Genomic DNA, 17169 nt, shown 5'->3' on the forward strand with positions numbered 1-17169 from the left:
CTCATCTAAGATGGACTGATGCAAAGTGTAAACGTGTTATGTGGTCTGAACTGGAAACAACTGGAACTAATCATTCCTTGCACATTTCACCAGAGACAAAGGCAAAATGAAAATATTGAATGAATCATCACAAAACTACAATACATGTAGACATAAACCAACTTTTCATAGGAATGATCTCGATTGTGTCTCAAATTATTTACAGTGCTTTTGATTCCTTTTTTATGTAAAGTGCGTTGTGTTGCCACTTGCCTGTGCATGAAAAGTACGATATAAATAAAGTTTGTTTGATTGACTGGTTGTGCGTGGTTGTGATTTGTGTGATCCCAGGACGCAGAGAAGGCAAGCGACGTGCAATAGAAAGGTCCTTCTATTATGTACAAATAAATAAATGCGGAAGCACCAGTATGTAGCAACAGTAGATCACTAATGAGCACAAACAGGATAAAACAAGGACAGGCAAATACATTAAAAGGCACTAAACAAATATTTACCAACAAAATAGCATCGCAAGGAAGGCAACACTGGCATATAACCCTCCTGATTCGTCATCAGAGGGAGGTGAGTCCCTTGATCGCTCATCAGAAGCAGGTATGGAGAAAAACGCTCAGGAGCAGTGAAAAAGACACAGCGAAACAAAACCAAAATAGGAAGTGGAACAAAATGTATTAAATGGTGCATGGATTTTAATAGAATGGCGCTTTTCTACATTCAAGGTGCTCAAAGAGTTTTGAGGCTACGACCAAATTCAGGAGCAACTGGGGTTCGATATCTTGCTCAAGGATACTTCGACATGGTCACAGGGGGACTGAGGATCAAACCCACAACTATCGGGTTGGCGGCCAACAGCTCTACCACATGAGCCAGGCTTTCCAAAAAAAGATAACAGGAAGAAACACTAAACACAGGAAAAACAACACAAAAGTCCAAAACAGTCAAGATGTATCACGACTGCTTTTACGTTTTGGTCCCAAGAGGAAGACGATGGACAAAAACGTGATGACTTGTTCGAAAGAGAATAATAAGAAACCTCAGGGGAGATCTGTGTAAACAACTTAGTGACTTTGTCGTCATATTTAGCAAGTATTTAGACCCTACTAGATACTCAAAAACACAACTAGTGACAAATCGACTAAAGAGTATTTCGGACTTTGAACTAAAAGCACATATTGCTCTTCTCAATGAGCCATGGGGGCTAATATGTGGCCCCTGTCCGCTCCTAAAAACTTTTCATCTTATGACCAAGATCACAAAACGAAAGGGAGGCGGAAAATTTTTTATATTTGAATTCCAAAAATATTTACATGTTCATGTTTCTGACTCACTTTTTCCAAATGAAAGCCGGCCAAATATTGCACATTTGACGATGATGTCATTGTGATTCCCGTGCTACAAATAGATTGGAGTATGTGAAGAAACACTAAGCTAATTTGTAAAAAAAATAGATCTATAACTTGTTTGTGAATCAATTATTGTTTAAAAAAAGTTATCGTATTTTCCGGATTATATGGCGCACTGCCGATGAATGGTCTATTTTTGATCTTATTTCATATATAAGGCACACCGGATTATAGGGCGCATTAAAGGAGTCATATTATTATTATTTTTTCTAAATTGAAAACACTTCTTTGTGGCCAGTGGTCCCCAACCACCGGTCCGTGGATCGATTGGTATCGGGCTGCACAAGAAATTAAAAATTATATATTTTTTTATTTTTATTAAATCAGCATAAAAGACACAAGATACACTTACAATTATACATTATATATCAATATATATCAATACAGTCGGCAGGGATACAGTCCGTAAGCACACATGATTTTATTTTTTTATGACAAAAAAAATAAAAAATACTCCCTGGTCCGTGGGACAAATTTTCAAGCGTTGACCGGTCCATAGCTACAAAAAGGTTGGGGACCACTGGTCTACATAACATGTAATGGTGGTTCTTAGGTCAAAATGTTGCATAGATTATGTTTTACAGATCATCTTCAAGTCGCTTTCTGACAGTCGCTTCAGGATGCGCCGTTTTGTGGGCGGTCTTATTTACGTGGCTCACCTTTGGCATCTTTGTTGTAGCGGTGTAGTGTGCAAGGACGGGAGTGGAGGAAGTGTCAAAAGATGGAGCTAACCGGTTTAATGACATTCAGACTTAAATCAATAACGGAGCAGCATCTCATCCGGAAACAACAACACCGGAAATGTGTCCCGTGAAAAACCGTCCAACCGGAACTTTCTAATAACTAAAGTTGATTGGGTGAATAATGTAAACTCACTACACCGGTATGTTTTAGCGCTTTAGTGGCGAGTTTACTGACAGATATAAGTAAGAACTTTACACTACTTTATATTAGAAATGGCAACAGCGGAGCACTAATGTCCCATAACAAGAAGATAGAGAAAAAGAAGAAGCTTATCGACTACGGTGTCGTCACGGACTACAAAGGCAGACGCGCGCAATTTTTCAGCATTTATGCAGATCCCAAATACAGATCAGCAGGTACCAGAAGGTAGGAAAAGTTGCTTTTGCATAATATTGCGAAACAAAACGCCAGATAATATGTCTTACCTTATACACACACCATAATAATACTCGTATGTTGAAGCAGATCAAGCTGTGTGGCTTCATAGCTTATCAAAGTCGTACTAAAACATTTTGATGGATTTTTGAGCGCTGTGTGTAATGTTCTAGATTTTCAACGAAACATATAAAATGTTGGTGTTTTTTACTTGAGTCATATTGCCTACATAGTGCAGTCCACACGTATCTTTTATGCTCGACTGCCATCTACTGGTCACACTTTTCATTACACCATGTACCAAATAAAATTGCTTCGAGGTCGGTAAGCAAAACCAGAATTATTCCGTACATTAGGCGCACTGTCGAGTTTTGAGGGGGGGGGAATTATTTTACGTGCGCTTTATAGTCCGGAAAATACAGTAAACTGAAATAAACATGAAAAAAAATAGTTTTTTTCATCTTTCATCGTCTTTCTTTTCATTTTTTGAAATCTTTCTTTTTCAACCAGTTGTTTGACAATTCAAAGACTAAATCAGAGTGTTTGATGAATAATTTAATCATATTGACAAGAAAAAAAGCTGCTGGGCAGAATTTTATTGATGGTTTTCTTTTTCTCGGGTTTTTGACTTCAAAACAATTCTGGACTGGTTTAAGTATTATCTCTTCCACATTGTGTACATTGAAGTGTTGATGAATTCTTCTCTTTTAAATCGTACGCCACATTGACAACATCGATGTGCCAAGTAGTTAGCGAGCTGCAGTAATGATGTTATCTGATGGAGCAGGAAGGAGGAAATGAGATAAAGACGCATTCTAAAGAGCTTCATGTTGCCGTCTTCACAGAAGCATGTCTGGCTTGGAAGGGTTCGAAATAGAACACGAGTTGTGTTTATGCGAGTGGTGTAACAATACATTATTATTATTATTATTATTATTAGTTTCCATTTAAAGTGAGGGGCAGGAAGTGTTTATTGTGTCTGCTAAATAAACAAAAACAGCAGGAGTCATGTATAATGATAGTGCCAAGGAGAAGCCAGAGCTTGAAAACCGTCTTCTGTGGGTAAAGTCTTTGTTTGGGAACACTTGTCCTTCCCGGTGAAAAACAGTATGGATACAAAAACAAGTGGATACCATCACAGATAAAGTAAGATGGAAGCACTGTTCAGTAGAGATGAAAAACAGACTTACAAACTGTAAGAAACAACAACACCGGAAATGTGTCCCGTGAAAAACCGTCCGATTGGAACACTCTAATAACTAAAGTTCCTTGGGTGAATAATGTAAACTCACTACACCGGTATGTTTTAGCACTCTCATGGCGAGTTTACTGACATATATGACACTACTTTATATTAGAAATGGCAACAGTAGAGGACGAATGTCCCATAACAAGAAGATAGAGGAAAAGAAGAAGCTTATCGACTACGGTGTCGACACAAACTACAAAGGTGGAAGCACGCAATTTTTCTGGATTTATGCAGATCCCAAATACAGATCAGCAGGTACCAGTTACTAGTTCTTTGGTGAAAGTGCTGCATAGATTATGTTTTACAAAACATTTTCAAGTAGCTTTCTGAGCGTCTCCCCAGGATGCGCCGTTTTGTGGGCGGTCTTACCTACGTGGCTCTATAGCAGGGGTGTCAAACTCATTTTGGTCCTAGGGCCGCATCCAGCTTAATCCGACCTCAAAGGGGGCCGGACCAGTAAACTCATCGCAAAATGACACCTAAGTAATAATAAGTCCACTTTTTTATTTTTATTAATTACTGCAAAGAATAATAATTATAAAATTGCATGTATTAATTGAATTATTATTTTACAAAACATATTTTGAACAGCCCAAGAATTTCTATGTGCAATTTCAACAACACTATCACTCAGTTCAACATTTATTTCAGTTATACCTGAGCACAGTGTATAACAATTAACAAAACATTTACATTTGTCCCTGAAACATGGCATCTTTTAGCCTCCACAAATGCATTGAATCAGTATATATATCACAAAAACCTCACATACATAACATGTATAGCATTTATAACAAATTATATAACACTCAACCAAACTCTTTGGTAGTTGCTGACTAACACTGAATTTCACTGCAACTATTACAACTAAGGATGTCCGATAATGGCTTTTTGCCGATATCCGATATTCCGATATCGTCCAACTCTTTAATTACCGATACCGATATCAACCGATATATGCAGTCGTGGAATTAACACATTATTATGCCTAAATTGGACAACCAGGTATTGTGAAGATAAGAAAGCTTTTTAAAAAAAATTATTAAAATAAGATAAATAAATTATAAACATTTTCTTGAATAAAAAAGAAAGTAAAACAATATAAAAAGTTACATAGAAACTAGTAATTAATGAAAATGAGTAAAATTAAAAGTTAAAGGTTAGTACTATTAGTGGACCAGCAGCACGCACAATCATGTGTGCTTACGGACTGTATCCCTTGCAGACTGTATTGATATATATTGATATATAATGTAGGAACCAGAATATTAATAACAGAAAGAAACAACCCTTTTGTGTGAATGAGTGTGATTGGGGGAGGGAGGTTTTTTGGGTTGGTGCACTAATTGTAAGTGTATGTTGTGTTTTTTATGTTGATTTAATAAAAAATAAAAATAAAATAAAAAAATAAAAAAATAAAAAAAACAACGACACCGATAATAAAAAAAACGATACCGATAATTTCCGATATTACATTTTAACACAGGCCAATATTATCGGACATCCCCAATATTTGTTGTAATTTACAACAAATATTGATTTCACAGCTATTTTTTAAGTGCAAAGTCGAATGCAGCATTCCACAGTGTTTAGTAGTCTCACTATGCATTTATCCCTGAAACTTGGCATCTTTTTGCCTGCACAAGTGCATCAATATCAGGCATCATGTCCTGTGTAGCAGCCAACTTTAGAATCGCATATAAATGTTTATGCGTGAGCTTTGATCGCAGCTTTGTTTTATTGATATTCATAACTGAAAAAAACTGGCTTACAGAGGTAGGTAGTCCCAAACAAGCACAAAATGTTTGCTGCCAGTGCTGTTACTTTAGGAGAGCCTGGCAGGAGACACTTATGAAATGTTTCCAAGCCAACGGAGTCAAATTTGTCCTTCAATCCTACATCACACTGCAAATCAATTATTTCTTTTTTGACAAGGACATTTCGCTAATGAGGGTGTCAGGGCCAACGTAAAACAGGTGAAATTGCTGCCAGCTGCTGGGTTCGCACCAAGTGATATGAGTTTGGGCGGGGGCGGGGGAGTTCAATAGCGTCCGTATGCCCAACTCACGTTCCATTTAACGGCGTCATTCTTTTCCGAGCACAGAAATGAATAACGTCGAAGACACGCCAACAGTTCATATAACTATGTTGGACCGGAAACTACGTCATCACGCTCTTTGCGAGCAGTTTTAATCTTGAACTGGTTAGTGCTTAAAACAGTGGTTCTTAACCTTGTTGGAGGTACCGAACCCCACCAGTTTCATATGCGCATTCACCGAACCCTTCTTTAGTGAAAAATAAAATGTTCTTTTTTTTAATTCAAGACAAAGTTATATATTTTTGGTAACACTTTAGTATGGGGAACATATTCTAAGTAACATAAACTTAATTTAGAGTTATTTGGTTAGGGTTAGGGTTAGAGGGTTAGGGCCAGGGTTAGAGGGTTAGGGTTATAATAAGGCCATTAATAAGTACTTAATAATGACTAGTTAAGAGCCAATATGTTACTAATTTGCATGTTAATAAGCAACTATTTAATGGTGAATATGTTCCTCATACTAAAGTGTTACCATGTTTTTTTTACTGGTGCACAAAATGAACCGTGCATGAACATCACCTTGTTCAAAGAACAAAACCAACACAGTGCATAAACTCACAACAAATTACACACCTGCAAATCAGTCCGACTTCTGCTGTTGCCGTATCCGCATACTTGCCAACCTTGAGACCTCCGATTTCGGGAGGTGGGGGGGGGGGGGGGGGGGGGGGGAGTATATTTACAGCTAGAATTCACCAAGTCAAATATTTCATATATATATATATATATATATATATATATATATATATATATATATATATAATATATATAATATATATAAATAAAATAAATACTTGAATTTCAGTGTTCATTTATTTACACATATACACACACATTAACACTCATCTACTCATTGTTGAGTTAAGGGTTGAATTGTCCATCCTTGTTCTATTCTCTGTCATTATTTTTCTAACCATGCTGAACACCCTTTCGCAGGTACCCAGAAAGGTTTCGAGTACCACCAAAAAAACTGAATCTCTGAAGACAGTATACAAATCTGTGTTAAAGGTGTACAAATACTGTTTGTATAATAAGCATGTTTTTGTTTACAAATGAGGGTTAAGAGTTCAGTACTAAAAAAAAAAAAAGAATGTGGCTTAAGTACAGTTTTTTAATTGAGCTGCTGCATTTTTTTGGTTGGGTTGTTTATTTCTTTTCAGTAACTATCTACATTTCTAAAAGAGGAGGATTGTAATATAGTGATCTATGTTTGTCTGTTGCCATCTCCTGGTGAATGTTGGCTATAGCGTACTGGGGTTACTTTTTGGTTGGCCAACGATTTATGTGGTGTTGCGCACCTGACGTCAAAGTGTCTCAGTCTGTTCTGAAGTCTACAGTAAAGAGACGTACTTCATCACCTCGCCTGGTTATTGCCTCCAACTCAATATATTACAACAACATTGCTGTTTACGGCAGACGAACTGCTTTACGGTAGAATAAAACATGACTGCTGTTGTTGTGTGTTGTTGCCGCGCTGGGAGGACGTTAATGAAACTGCCTAACAATAAACCCACATAAGAAACCAAGAACTCGCCCTCGATCATTCTACAGTTATAACGTGTTGGGCAGGCATGCTGTTTATATTGTGGGAAAGCGGACGTGAATACAGGCTGTTGACACGTCACTCAGGTCCGCATGGAGCTGGAGGGGGCGTGGCTTCCAGCTCCGCCTGAATTTCGGGAGATTTTCGGGAGAAAATTTGTCCCGGGAGGTTTTCGGGAGAGATGCTGAATTTCGGGAGTCTCCCGGAAAATCCGGGAGGGTTGGCAAGTATGCGTATCCGTAATACGCCAATAGGGAGAAGTTTTTATTTACACGATGAGTCGGGTGTGTCTTGACCTCCGCCGAACCCCTGAGCCCAACTCAGATTCGATCGAACCCAGGTTAAGAACCATTGGCTTAAAACAAAGTTGTGTTGTACTTGTGCAATGACAATAAAGACCTACTTACCTACCTACATACCTACTAGTGCTGTGTTCAAGTCAACTTAGGAAATTGCCTACTCTTCCACTCAGGTAATGTTACAAGGATGCGTTCAAGTACCGATTCCAGGTAACGTTTGATTTTTTGCAAATACTCGGTAGTACGGACCCAGTCCAGCCCGCCGAGTCCCTGGACGGACTGGAGCCACTGGGCCGTATGTTTGACACCCCTGCTCTATAGCGTTTTCTCCCCGTCATCTTTGTTGTAGCGGTGTAGCGTGCAAGGATGGGTGTGGAAGAAGTATCAAAAGTTGGAGCTAACTGTTTTAATGACATTCAGACTTTACATAAATTAATAACAGAGCAGCATCTTCTCATCTGTGGCTCAATAATGCAACATCAACCCCGGATATGTGTCCCGTGGAAAAACGGAACCCTCTAATAACTACAGTTCCGTGGGTGAATTACGTAAACCCACTACTTGACAGCTAAACCCAATTTACGTAATGATGTAATTACGTAAACCCACTACTTGACAGAGATATGTAAGAACTTTTACGCTACTTTATATTAGAAATGGCAACAGCGGAGGATGAATGTCCCATGACAAGAAGATAGAGAAAAAGAAGAAGCTTATCGACTAATACAATGCCGGACGCGTGCAAATTTTCAGTACTTATGCAGATCCGAAATACACATCAGCAGGTACCAGAAGGTAAGAAAAGTTGGTTTTGCATAATATTGCGAAACAAAACGCCAGATAATATGTCTGCTAATAGGTGCCATTATACTTGTATGTTTAATGCGCAGACAATCCATCAAGCGGTGCGGCTTCATAGCTTAATGAAGTCGTACTAAAAACATTTTGACACATTTTTGAGCGCCGTGTGTAATATTCTATATTTTCAGTGGAACATATAAAATGTTGGTGTTGTTTACTTGATCATATTGCAGTCTACACACATCTCTTAAGTATGTGTGACTGCCATCTACTGGTCACACTTATCATTACACCATGTACCAAATAAAATTGCTTCGAGGTCGGTAAGCAAAACCAAAATTATTCCGTACATTAGGCGCACCGGGTTATAAGGCGCACTGTTGAATTTCGAGAAAATGAAAGGATTTTAAGTACGGTACTGTTGATCCAGGGGTGTCCAAAGTATGAGGTCCAGGGGAACATTTACAGCACACACACACATGTTCACATGTAATATAATACAATATAAGATAAAGTTATATGATATAAGGCAGCTTACAGCCTGGATAAGTCACCACTTCATAAACTCCCATCCAAAAAAGATATTGGAAGGCAGCGAAACCAAAAATCAGTTTATGAGGTATTTAAAATGACAGTAAAAACTCATTGTACTAATTGAGTCCAATGTAGTAATTCAAATAATTAATTTCCATTCATCGTAGTCGTACACAAAACAAATCTAGTTCCTTAACACAAAACATGATCTATAATGTATTTATAATAATCTGTAAATAATTGAATATATTGTTTAGTCTATTAATAGTAACTTAAATATAATTATTGTATAATATCTATTATTTCTAATATATTATTATAGAATGCCAAAATATTAACAATATCCTCTACATCTTAACTGTCCACTTCTTAGAGGGAGAGATATGGAGATTGTCCTCGAGTTACAACCCAAACATGAATGGGAAAAATAAGAAATTATAATTTAAAATGAAATGAAAAAATTTATATTATATCAGTGGAAACAGTATTGCAATATATTGCCATATTGATATATTTTCCTACACCTTGTGTTGAGATTATCATAACACGATCACTATCATGTTCAGAGATACCATTTTCAACCTTAATGATAGTTGCGGCATTTAAGCGCCTTGAACCAAACTGCTAGTCAATGTTGATTTCTACACTTTCTCAACATTTTAGCATGTCCAACATCCCTTTTATTTTCACTTTCAGTGACGCACTGCCATCAGAAGAAAAATTATCAAATTGACATTGTTACAAAGAACTACTTACAATATTCTTCCACGGTTTAAGTATTAACGGATTTCTCTGACAAAAAGCCGCTACTTTTTTTCCACGCTTTGAATCCTGCAGCTTATAAATCGGTGCAGCTGATTGATGTATTTTTCCTTCGCTAACGGCCATAATGTTTTGTAGTCAACAAATAGTTTTCAGAGACACTGAAAAGGTGTGTTATTGTTTGTGCCATAATAATAATAATAATGATACATTTTATTTATAAGGCGCCTTTCTGGGCACTCAAGGACACTGTACAAAATCACAACAATAAAATCAAATTGGATAAAAAAACAACAAAAACAACAACAACAAAGAGAAAAGAAAAGATGATTACAATGAATAAGCAGTCAGGAATAGGTGTGTTTTGAGTCTTGATTTGAAGAGGGATATTAAATCTAAGTTGCGAAGGTCTGGTGGTAAAGAGTTCCAAAGATGTGGGGCAGAGCGGCTGAAAGCTCGGGCACCCATGGTGGACAGTTTAAATAAAGGGACAGTGAGATGGATGGATGAAGAGGATCTTAGGGAACGTGAGGGCGTGGCGACATGGATCAGGTCAGAGAGATATGATGGAGAGAGGTTATGGATGGCTTTGAAAGTGAGGAGAATTATTTTAAAGTGGATGCGATGTTTGATGGGTTTGTGAAGTGACTTGTTAGGGAGACCAAACAGGAGAGAGTTGCAGTAGTCCAGGCGAGAGGTGACCAGGCTAGGGACTAGTATGGCAGCAGTATGAGGGGTAAGGGATGGGCAAAGACGATTAATGTTCCGTAGATGAAAGTAAGCAGACCGGGTAATGTTGTTTATGTGGGCTTGAAAGGAGAGTGTGCTGTCGAGGATGACACCCAGACTCTTGACTTGGGAGGAGGGTGAGACAGAGGAATTGCAGAGAGTAATGGACAAGCTGTTGGTTTTGGCGAGAATGGTTTTTGCACCGACAAGTAAGATTTCGGTTTTATTACTATTGAGTTGAAGGAAATTGGATTAGAACCACTGCTTGAGTTCACTGAGGCAGTCTGTAAGGGAGGAAGGAGGGAGAGAGGCTTTGGTGGAGATGTAGAGCTGGGTGTCATCCAGTTTACAGTGAAAATATGTTTTAAATTTACGGAAAATATTGCCCAGGGGAAGAATGTAAATGATAAAAAGCAGGGGACCAAGAACAGAGCCCTGGGGGACACCAGAGGAAATGGGAAACGGAGGGGATTTGAATGAACGGAGTTGAACAGACTGAGTGCGGTCGGAGAGATATGATCTAAAGATTTTCGGGAGAAAATTTGTCCCGGGAGGTTTTCGGGAGAGGCGCTGAATTTCGGGAGTCTCCCGGAAAATCCGGGAGGGTTGGCAAGTATGGTGTGTGAAATGGTGTCAAAGGCTGCAGTGAGATCTAAGAGGATTAGGATAGTGAGAAGACCAGAATCAGCTGCCAGGAGGAGATCGTTTGTGATTTTTACTAGTGCTGTTTCAGTGCTGTGCAGGGGGCAGAAACCAGACTGGAATTGTTCATATAGGTTATTTAACTGTAGGTGGGAGTGAAGTTGGGAGGAGACAGTTTTTTCAAGGATTTTTGAGATGAATGGCAGATTTGAAATTGGACGAAGATTATTAAAATTATTTGGATCTGAGCCTGGTTTTTTCAAAATTGGTGTTATGGCTGCTGTTTTGAAAGCAGAGGGAACAATTCCAGTAGTGAGAGAAGAATGGATGATGTTGGCGATGAGGTGGATCAGTGAGGCGAGGCAGACTTTCACCAAAGCAGTAGGGAGGGGATCTAAAAGACAGGTGGATGGCTTGGATCCACAGATAAGTGCAGTGATGTCTAACTGAGAAGGCAGTGAAAAACTAGAAAATGAATGGATGAGGGAGGCAGGGCGGGTGAACTGGGGTTGAGGAGAAGAAGAAGGAAGTTGTTGGTGAATCTGAGTGATTTTGGAAATAAAAAATTGCATAAGGGAACAACAAAAAGAAGTTGAGGCCATATGAGAGGGAAGTGAGTGCGGAGGATTTGAAATTTTGCCAAGAATAGAAAAAAGTGTCTTCATTAGAACTGATTAAAGTTGTATAGTAGGATGATTTGGTGTTGTTTAGGCAGTCTTTGTAGTGTTGAAGGTGTTGGATGCACATGTCCTTGTGTACAGTGAGATCAGTTTTTTTGTAAAGACGTTCAAGTTGGCGTCTCTTTGTTTTTAACTTGCGAAGTGTGGGAGTAAACCAGGGTGCAGAGGTGGTGAAAGTGACGCTTCTGTTTTTTTCTGGAGTCAGCGTGTCCAGTAGATGATGACAGTAGAAGAAAAAGTCAAACACAAATACAAATAGACGGAATAGAAATTGAAAGAGTAAATGAAACCAAATTTCTAGGTATAATTATTGATGATAAATTGAACTGGAAATCTCACGTAAAAAATATACAACATAAAGTAGCAAGAAACACATCAATAATGAACAAAGCAAAACATGTTCTAGACAAAAAATCACTTCATATTCTCTACTGCTCACTAGTGTTACCATATCTGAGTTACTGTGTAAAAATATGGGGAAATAACTACAAAAGTGCACTTCATTCATTAACGGTGTTACAAAAAAGATCAGTTAGAATAATACATAATGTTGGATATAGAGAACATACAAATCCTTTATTTATTGAATCAAAGAAACTGAAATTCCACGACATAGTGAATTTGCAAACAGCTAAAATTATACACAAAGCAAACTATAACCTGCTAGCCAAGAATATACAACAATTCTTCTCAAAAAAAGAGGAGAAATATAATCTTAGAGAAAAATGTAATTTAAAACATTTGTACGCACATACAACACTTAAGACCTTCAGTATATCAGTATGTGGAACTAAATTATGGAATGGATTAAGCAAAGCAATCAAACAATGTACTAATATGATCCACTTCAAGAAACTCTTCAAACTTAAAGTGTTTACAAAGTACAAAGAAGAAGAACCATGATAAACATTCTGAATTTATTTAATTCATCCATTCTTTCACTCTCAAAATAATCTTACTTATCTCATCATATGAAATATAACTTACTTCACCAATTATTATTTATTTATTTATTTTTATTGTGATTACTTGTGGAGTATATTGTGAATAAATTGAGAACAGGAAGTGAACTAAAGTTTTGGCAACTGTTATGTAAAAGAAAAGGCGTAGGATTAAAAAAGCTCTGCTTCTTCCTACTCCTTTTCGAACATGTTGAAAAGAGAAACTGGAAATTGTGATGTATCATGTTGTATGCTTGCATGTTCGAAATAAACTCAAACTTAACTCAACTCAACTCAAGATTATTGTTGTAGTAGGTGACCAGTTCATCGGGAGAGGAAAGAGAGTCACTGGCGGTGAAAAGAGTATCAGAGTTGGCGCCATCTTTCTGTTTTGTGCCTTGAACCTGAAGAATATCCCGTTTCATCTACTATTTGTCCATAGCGTTTCTGCTCAGAAGGATTATTCATTCATAACTCCAAGCAAGTTTTACAGTATAAATAAAACTCATACTTACTAAACCATCCAATGTGTGTGTTTTCATGCATATTTGTACGTGCTATCATAATGTAATCACGTTTTTAAGTGTCTGTGTTAGTATTACTACCATACCATACCAACTTTTTTTTATAAAGCCCTTTAAACACAACCACAGTTGAAAAACGGAGGGCTGTACACCACAAGCAAGTAAACACACAAAAAGCAGAGAAATACAGGCAAAGGACGGACTAAAATATATAATTATAAACAGAGGTAAAATACTTTTACAGTACAATAGCATTCTTTTTGTATTTGTTTTGAAAAGCCACCAAAACCTCACTGTGGAGTTATTGAGTCTGTTTACCTGATTGGACAGCTCGCTTCCACAGCTAGTGGGTCCATGACGACGACTTCTGTTTTTGTTTGATCCGCCATTTTACTGCCGTGTTACAGACACCGATTGGAAACTTTTAATATATAAATAAACATATACAAAATCTTTCGTACTGGTATATATTTGTGACTTATAATCCGGGATACTATACGTACAAATATTAGTTTCTAATAAAATTTGGTGGGTGTAGCTTAAATACCCGTGCGCTCTATAGCCCGGAAGGTACGATAATCATTTTTGGTCGTAACGCTCGAATATCATAAAACGGAGGTGATCCTGCATATGTTAATGCTGTGGTGTGGTTGTGTAGATGAATACATAATTAGATCCCAGCAGGGAACACATGACTTGTAATGTGATTACAACCATGTCAACAAGGTGCCTCATCAGCAAGGACCACACATGGCGAACGCAAGGTTTGTCTCCCTTTTGCCATCTACACGCCTTTTCCGTCATCCCTCTTAGTGCAGGAAACACACACAAACAAAAGTAATCTCATTATACTTCTGCAAGTTGCTTCAGTGTTATATTCACTCACTTAGCAAAGTAAGACACTTTGTTTACTGAAAAGAGACCTAATGAGACGTAAGAGGAAATGAGTTTGATATGCATGCACTAAAAAAATTACTGCAGTTGAATCCAAACATTTTAGGATTATTATCAATAGTGTACAGTATTTCACTATTCCTGACAGAAACATTTCAAGCATGCAAATGTAATTAAAGTCGCTATGTTCATTTCTACTCTAGCGCCATACTTTATTTTGAAGTGTTTGTATGCGCTGACAACACATTTAAAGTAATGTGCACTGTAGGGTTGTACGGTATACCGGTGTTAGTATAGTACCGAGATACTAATGAATCATATTCGGTACTATACCGCCTCTAAAAAGTACCGGTCCCCCACCAGGAAGAGGTGCTTTAAGACATGGATAGCTAACTAGCTAGCTAGCTAGCGGCTAATATTTATCCGTTGTAACTACTTCTCAATCACTAATTCTTGTCTCAATGGGGACTAGTAAGGTACATTTATTTCAAGTATCATCCCTGTATCATCCTCAGCCTTCCCGGTAAGGTCTATTCAGGTGTACTGGACAGGAGGCTACGCCGGATAGTCGAACCTCGGATTCAGGAGAAACAGTGTGGTTTTCGTCCTGGTCGTGGAACTGTGGACCGGCTTTATACTCTCGGCAGGGTCCTTGAGGGTGCATGGGAGTTTTCCAAACCAGTCTACATGTGCTTTGTGGACTTGGAGAAGGCATTCGACCGTGTACCCCGGGAAGTCCTGTAGGGAGTGCTCAGAGAGTATGGGGTAACGGACTGTCTTATTGTGGCGGTTCGCTCCCTGTATAATCAGTGTCAGAGCTTGGTCCGCATTGCGGGCAGTAAGTCGGACCCGTTTCCAGTGAGGTTTGGACTCCGCCAAGGCTGCCCTTTGTCACCGATTCTGTTCATAACCTTTATGGACAGAATTTCTAGGCGCAGTCAAGGCGTTGAGGGTATCTGGTTTGGTGGCTGCAGGATTAGGTCTCTGCTTTTTGCAGATGATGTGGTCCTGATGGCTTCATCTGGCCAAGATCTTCAGCTCTCACTGGATCAGTTCGCAGCCGAGTGTGAATCGACTGGGATGGGAATCAGCACCTCCAAGTCCGAGTCCATGGTTCTCGCCCGGAAAAGGGTGGAGTGCCATCTCCGGGTTGGGGAGGAGATCTTGCCCCAAGTGGAGGAGTTCAAGTACCTCGGAGTCTTGTTCACGAGTGAGGGAAGAGTGGATCGTGAGATCGACAGGCGGATCGGTGCGGCGTCTTCAGTAATGCGGACGCCGTATCGATCCGTTGTGGTGAAGAAGGAGCTGAGCCGGAAGGCAAAGCTCTCGATTTACCGGTCGATCTATGTTCCCATCTTCACCTATGGTCATGAGCTTTGGGTCATGACCGAAAGGACAAGATCCCGGGTACAAGCGGCCGAAATGAGTTTACTCCGCTGGGTGGCGGGGCTCTCCCTTAGAGATAGGGTGAGAAGCTCTGCCATCCGGGAGGAGCTCAAAGTAAAGCCGCTGCTCCTCCACATCGAGAGGAGCCAGATGAGGTGGTTCGGGCATCTGGTCAGGATGCCACCCGAACGCCTCCCTAGGGAGGTGTTTTGGGCACGTCCGACCGGTAGGAGGCCACTGGGAAGACCCAGGACACGTTGGGAAGACTATCTCTCCCGGCTGGCCTGGGAACGCCTCGGGATCCCCCGGGAGGAGCTGGACGAAGTGGCTGGGGAGAGGGAAGTCTGGGCTTCCCTGCTTAGGCTGCTGCCCCCGCGACCCGACCTCGAATAAGCGGAAGAGGATGGATGGATGGATGGATCACTGCATGACGAGCGATAGCTTTACATGCATCACTACTCACCGCAGTTCCCCGAACTGTATTACAACAGGTCTATGGTTATCAAAGTCAAGTTAAGATTTCACTACGTTTGATCATTAGCCATTAAGATGATTATCTTAACTTTGGTCACACTACACACATGTGAATTAAGGGCATACTTAGTCAACAGCCATACATGTCACACTAAGGGTGGCCGTATGAACAAACTCCAACACCGTCATAAACATGTGCCATATAGTGAAACCACACTAAACAACAATGACAAACACATTTTGGGAGAATATTTGCACCGCAACACAACAGAAACACTACAGAACAAATTCCCGGAATTCCCTGCACCACCAACACTTCCCAGAGGCTACAATATAAACAAAAGCCATCGGTGGATCTACACCTAACATCCACTGTAATGATACCAAGTACAATAGCGTGTCTAGTCGATACTACTACTCAATATTTTTTAGCATCACATAATCTTCTTAGAATTATATTATGTTTATAAACTCAGGAAATATGTCCCTGGACACATGAGGACTTTGAATATGACCAATGTATGATCCTGTAACTGCTTGGCATCAGATTGATACCAAAATGTGTGGTATCATCCAAAACCAATGTAAAGTATCAAACAAAAGAAGAATAAGTGATTATTACATTTTAACAGAAGTGTAGATAGAACATGTTGAAACAGAAAATAAGCAGATATTAACAGTAGATGAACAAGTACATTAATAATATTTTTTTACAGTTTGTCCCTCATATAGTTGACAAAATAATAGCAAAATAATAGAATGATAAATGACACAATATGTTACTGCATACGTCAGCAGACTAATTACGAGTCTTTTTTTGTTTACTTACTACTAAAAGACAAGTTGTCTTGTATGTTCAATATTTTATTTAAGGACAAACTTGCAATAAGAAACATATGTTTAATGTACCCTAAGATTTTTTTGTTAAAATAAAGCCAATAATGACATTTTTTGTGGTCCGCTTTGTTTACAAAAGTACCGAAAAGTACCGAAATACATTTTGGTACCGGTACCAAAATATTGGTATCGGGACAACACTAGTGGACTGTAAAATAAAATCCGATTTTACGGCAAAAACCGGCAGCTCTGTTGCC

At 39.0% G+C, this 17169-nt stretch overlaps 1 protein-coding gene across 1 annotated transcript in view; it reads right to left on the reverse strand.

Moving 5' to 3' along the window:
* The window catches only part of kcnh2b (potassium voltage-gated channel, subfamily H (eag-related), member 2b), a 723936-nt gene that overhangs the window by 544455 nt on the left and 162312 nt on the right, over positions 1 to 17169 (reverse strand). The window lies entirely within an intron of this gene.

Source organism: Nerophis lumbriciformis, linkage group LG07, assembly GCF_033978685.3.
Source record: "Nerophis lumbriciformis linkage group LG07, RoL_Nlum_v2.1, whole genome shotgun sequence".
Lineage (NCBI taxonomy): Eukaryota > Metazoa > Chordata > Actinopteri > Syngnathiformes > Syngnathidae > Nerophis > Nerophis lumbriciformis.